This window comes from Euphorbia lathyris, chromosome 6 (assembly GCF_963576675.1).
Source record: "Euphorbia lathyris chromosome 6, ddEupLath1.1, whole genome shotgun sequence".
NCBI lineage: Eukaryota > Viridiplantae > Streptophyta > Magnoliopsida > Malpighiales > Euphorbiaceae > Euphorbia > Euphorbia lathyris.
The window spans coordinates 45,250,759-45,256,758 of NC_088915.1; positions in this window are offsets into that span (position 1 = coordinate 45,250,759).

A 6,000-nucleotide genomic window follows, 5' to 3' on the forward strand; every position below is an offset into this window, starting at 1 on the left:
GATTCTTTTTCCAGAGTTTGAGGTAGTGAGAAAGCTCAGAGGATCAGCTGCAAAAGACTGAGGGGCGTAATTCTGGTTAGCAAGAGGTGTTTGGATATTTGGTTGCTGACTAGAAGTGGAGGTGCCCTCTTGATGAAGTGATGGTTGAGCAATGGGAGTGGCAACCTTGGAAGTTGGTCTGTCAGTGGGAGTTGACTTGTTGACCAGCTGCTCAGTTTGAGTAGGAGTGGTTTGCGTAGCAGCAGTATCTACCTGCTCAATGTCATTCTAGAGCTAAGTATTGACTTGTGGAGGAGTCAGCCCGAGATCGTCCTGAACAGGAGTTTGTTCAGGTACATGTTCATTTAGTTGAGCAGCAGGTTCTTTAATCACTTGCTCAGTAGAGGCTTGAGCAGCGGTGTTGGCAGAGATGGGGCCCTTAGTGGCTTTGGCTTCGACATGTTCCTGTTGGCCAGAAACAGAGGCTTATTTTTCCTTGACTCGTGGAGTTGGTTCAATTGGTTTCGAGAAGAAGTTGAATTCCAACACAGCCAGGTCAACAATTGGGTCCCTGAGCGGAGAGTCATCTAGAATGTCAATTAATTGAGGTTTGCATGATGTCCGCTTGAACCATTTTTCACTGCTCTTCTTGTGATGTTTGGATGTTGGAGAGAGATCAGCAGTGATAGGATAAGTGTCCTCAGTTGCTTCCTCAACATTCGTGTTGTTTTCAGGAGACTCAGTTCCTTGCTCATCAGTCTGCACTTCGACAGCTGAGTTAGAGGGTTCATCAGGTCGGGTCTTCTCAGCAGAGATGGGTTTGTCCTGTTGAGCACTGAGTGGTTCCTCAATGTCGAGTTCCTGAGCTCACAGGAAGAATGAGTCTTTTGGAATTGAAAAATCCAAGGGTAGAGCATCTAACGGTTTCATTCCAGCAGATTTCTTCCTCTTTAGGGGTTGCTCAAATTCCTCAGGTTCTTCCTCAACCTTTTTCACAAGAGCTGGTCTTTTCTAGGCAGACTTAGCAGGTTCAGCTTTCTTCTTAGCTGACTCAGCTGGAGAAGGTTTGGTCAGCACCACTTTAATTCTCTTGGCAGTCTGAACCGCTGGTTTAGCTTTCTGTTCAACTGATGAGTCTGTTTGTCTCTTTTTCCCTTTACTGGGAACCTCAACTTGCTCTTCCTCTTCTATCACTATTTCCTTTCCTTTCTTTGACTTGGATTTGAAGGGAAGGCTGTGTGCTAATCGAGTAAGGATTTCAACAGAGATTTCTGTGCCCACTGTACTCACTTCACCTTTGAAGCTGATCTTATGATCTTTTAGGATCGCCGTGATAAGTGAGCCCATTCAAAGAACCCCAATGCTTCGTTGAATAGCCCCAATCAGAAATATGGGCATATTCAGGGGTTTGTAATTCAGCATGTGCCAGATGAAGCACTGCTCGAAGTTAGACGTGGAAGATGTGGCGTTGACCTTTGGGAAAAGGTAGTTGGTCAGAATATAGTGAGTCTGTCTTTGCTGTTGACTGAGTGAGGTGCATGAGACTTCACCTATATGCCCTTCTGGCTTACAAAACTCGGCATTGTACTTGACTCATTTATAGTCATTGGTTTTCATTACTCAGTTCCTTCCTCCTTTAAGTCTAAAAGTACGGCCAGGTATGAAGGGTTGATGATGATTTGTTTGTCATTAACGTAGGTTACCATGAAGTCAACATCGTCTTTTGCAATTAGCAAGTTAGAGTAGAACTCAGTCACTAGCCTTGGATAGGTTGGGCCATTGACGGAGAAGAGTTTCGTCCAACCGTTCTTAGAAATCTAGTCGTAATAGGGTTTCTCAGCTTCAACGAAGCTCTTTGAGAACCAACGCGAGGGGATGATGTCAAGGTCATCAACGTATGTGAATGCAGACAATAAGGTTCTTTCCTTAGGCTTTTTGTCCTTGTTCTTCTTCTTCTTCTTTGAAGGAGTTGAGTGTTTAGTGTTAGGGTCCACACCAAGGATGTTGACTTCATCCATGGGTTGGTCGTGCTGACCATGACCGTGTTAAGTTTCTTCTCCTGAGGTTTCGTCACACTCCTGCTCAGGTGGAGAAGCAGGGTTGATATCTGATCGGTTGTCTTCGTAATGATCATCAGAAAGGTCTTGGGAATCATACATGGTGTTCTTGAAGGTTTCTTAAGAAATGCATAGAGATTTAGGATTTGAGAGAGAGAGTTCGAGTGCGAAAATCAAGCGTAGAAGTGAATAGTGAGAAATCTTTCACTATTTATAGCCGGTAAGTGTTGATTTGATAGGTCAGGGAAACGGTGGGAATTTGAACCATCGATAGTCAGTTATTACTGACATTAATTGCGAGAAACGGCGCATGGTTTTACTAATGACGATGCTTACGTCATTCTAGAGGCTACTTAAATACGCGTGCAAACCTTAATTATGCAAGTTGCTCTACTCAGCAATGAAGGTACTCAGCAGTTCAAGCGTTGAGTATATAAGTCGGATTTATAAATTTGCATAGTAAAAGCACCCAGCATACATAACAACTCAGCATGTAATAATCACTCAGCATGAATAGTACTTGGAACTTTATTGAAGAGGATTAAACATACCGATAGCTTCTCTTAATGTGCAAAACTGCTCACGGGCCAGTGGCTTCGTGAAGATATCAACAAGTTGCTCATCTGTTGGGACGTAGGTCAACTTTATCTCACCTTTGAGTACATGATCTCTGATGAAGTGATGTCTGATGCTGACATGCTTCATCCTGATGTGCTCGATTGGGTTCTTTGATAGGTCAATGGCGCTTTTGTTGTCACATTTGACTTCAATTACTTTAGTTTGAACACCATAATCCTCCAACTGTTGTTTGATCCAAAGGACTTGGGCAACACAGCTTCTAGCAGCTATGTACTCAACTTTAGTGGTTGATAAGGCTACTGACGACTGCTTCTTACTGAACCAAGACACAAGACAGCTTCCAAGGAAATGACATCGTACGGAAGTGCTTTTCTTCTCAAGCTTGTCTCGTCCGTAGTCAGCGTCAGTGTATATGAGAAGTGTAAAATCACGAGTGTTGGGATACCATAAACATGCATTCACTGAGCCTTGCAAATATCTAAGGATTCTTTTTACAGCTATGTAATAAGATTCCTTAGTGTTAGATTGATATCTAGCACAATAGCATACAAAGAACTGAATGTCTGGCCTGCTGGCTGGTAGATAAAGTAGAGAGCCAATCATACCTCGATATAATTTGCTATCCACTGACTTACCATTTTCGTCAGCATAGAGGACAATGTCCGTGCCCATTGGAGTTGATATTGACTTACAACTGTCCATTTCATATTTCTTCAATATCTCCTTTGCATACTTAGTCTGACTGATGGAGATGCCATTTTTACCTTGTTTGATTTGAATTTCAAGGAAGAAGTTGAGTTCCCCCATCATTGACATTTCAAACTCAGTCTGCATCTGCTTACTAAATTCTTTGCACATAGACTCATTAGTAGCACCAAAAATAATGTCATCAACATATATTTGCGCCAGCAGGGTATCATTACCCTTTCTCTTAATGAATAAGGTTGTATCGGCTTTTCCTCTGACATAATTTCTAGTCAACAGGAAACTGGTCAGAGCCTTTTTGAGTTTATAAACATGGTTTGGGAACTTAGGATCCTCAAACCCTGGAGGCTGATTGACATAGACTTCCTCATTTATGACTCCATTAAGAAATGCACTTTTGACATCCATTTGAAACAATTTAAAATTCATAAAACTGGTATATGCATATAATATTCTAATTGCTTCAAGCCTTGCCACTGTGGCGAAGGTCTCACCGCAGTCAATACCTTCCTGCTGACTGTAGCCCTGAGCTACAAGTCTTGCTTTGTTTCTGACTACATTCCCTTGTTCATCCATCTTGTTGCGAAAGACCCATCTTGTTCCTATGGTCTTCTGGCTTCTTGGATTTGGCACTAAGTCCCATACTTCATTCCTCTTGAACTGATCAAGCTCCTCTTGCATTGCACCCATCCAGAACTCGTCGTTCTCAGCTTCTGAAAAGTTCTTTGGTTCCAGAACTGAGATAAATGCTACATTGCTGAGGTATCTCCTGAGTTGATTTCTTGTCATCAGGGTATTCTCAGCAGCATCGAAAATGGCGCTTTCAAAGTGTCCTCTTGGGATTCTGATTTCTTTCGGTAGTGTAATGTCTTGAGCTGGTTATGTTTCAACAATCTCTGCAGGTATAGATTGGTCAGTGAAAACAATTTGAGTTTCACTTTTACCTTTAGTCAGCCCTTGAAGTGGTAACTCAGCGGCTGCATTTTGATCAGCGGATGCTGAGTATGGATCATCCTCATTCGGTTGATTGACATTCCCTGTAGGGTTAGTTTCATCGAACTCAATATGTACTGACTCTTCTAAGACCTGAGTTCGTTTATTGAAAACTCTATATGCTTTGTTGTTTGTTGAGTAGCCTAAAAAGATAGCTTCATCAGCTTTTGAATCAAACTTAGCAAGGTTGTCTTTTGTATTTAGAATAAAACATTTGCAACCGAAGGCACGAAAGTATCCAATGTTGGGTTTTCGTCCTTGCCAAATTTCATAGGTGGTTTTCTTCAATATGGGTCTAACTATAGTCATATTGAGTATATAGCAAGCTATGTGATAGCTCCTATTTGTATAGGGTTTTTAGACCCCTTTTAGTTCATTTTTGTTTTATTTCCTTTTAACTTTAGCATCGTTTTGTTACATTTTAGTTTAAATTAGTAATTTCTAGTATTTATGACGTTTTCTGTGTTTTCAGGTATTTTTAGGCCTATTTGAGCATTTCCGAACCAACCCAAGCTTATTGGAGCATTTCCGGATCATTCAGGGACCATCAGAGCACTTTTGAGATTCATCAGGGACCATTAGAGCACTTTTCGGAAGCCCATAGACCTAAAGGGATAAAAGCCGGAGCAAAATCTCCCCATTTAGGACCTGTCTCGTCGAGACAGGCCCTCATCTCGTCGAGACACTTCTTGTCTTGACGAGACGAGGCGGGGAAAGGCGTACTAGTGCCTTCCCCCTTGCTGAAATGTGCGGATCGGGCCCTAAAGCCCCTTAAAAACACTTTGTAAAAGCCTATATTGCCCCCGGAGACATTAGGGTTTCTCCCTAACTCTATAAATAGGGAGCTAATCTCCATTATTCGGGGGGAGGGGGATTAGCCACTCGATAAATCAGAGAGCCGCTAGGGCTTTCTCTCCTCCATTATGTAGGTTTATATTTTTGTTTAGATTAGATTTCCTGCTTTCTAGATTAGGTTTATTTTCAGTTTTTATTTCTTATTCAAGAACAATTGATGGGATAAGCTCCAGATCTTCTATTTTTGTGATCAGAATCGACAAAGCGGGTTTTGGATTTCTATATCTCCCTCTTATCTTTTCCTTTTATATTCAATTGAAGATGTTTTTCCATTATTCATGATTTCCTCCTATTTTGATTAGTTTGTCTATGAACTGATCCCCATCCAATTTGGGATGGGGATGAAATTGATTGTATGAATATGTGTGATTAGGAATCTAGGACCTTTGATTGATCAGTTTATGCATGCTTAATGCCTAGAAATTGTTAAGAACAGGATTTATGCCAGAATGAACATTGATAATGATCAACTAGCCTGTTTATGTATATAATGTGCTTAATGTCTGTGACCCTGACATTAAATAGGATTATAGATAGATGAGAACCTGACCATGGAATCGTCTATACCAAATTTGTATTAACCTGACTTCGCTAGAGACCACTAGGAATGAGGCTTTGTGGCTGGGCTACGGCTTTAGCCTTAGTTGTCAATGAACCTAATGCTTTGCATGACCTAGGGTATATGCCTAATCAAGCCATCACCCGAATGCATGTGAATAGGAAGGACAATACTGATCACATTAGTCTTTCACTTAGGACAATTACCTTCAATCATTGGTAAAACATAAATCTGAACTCCCTAAACCCATACATAGGATTTAATCAAAGGATT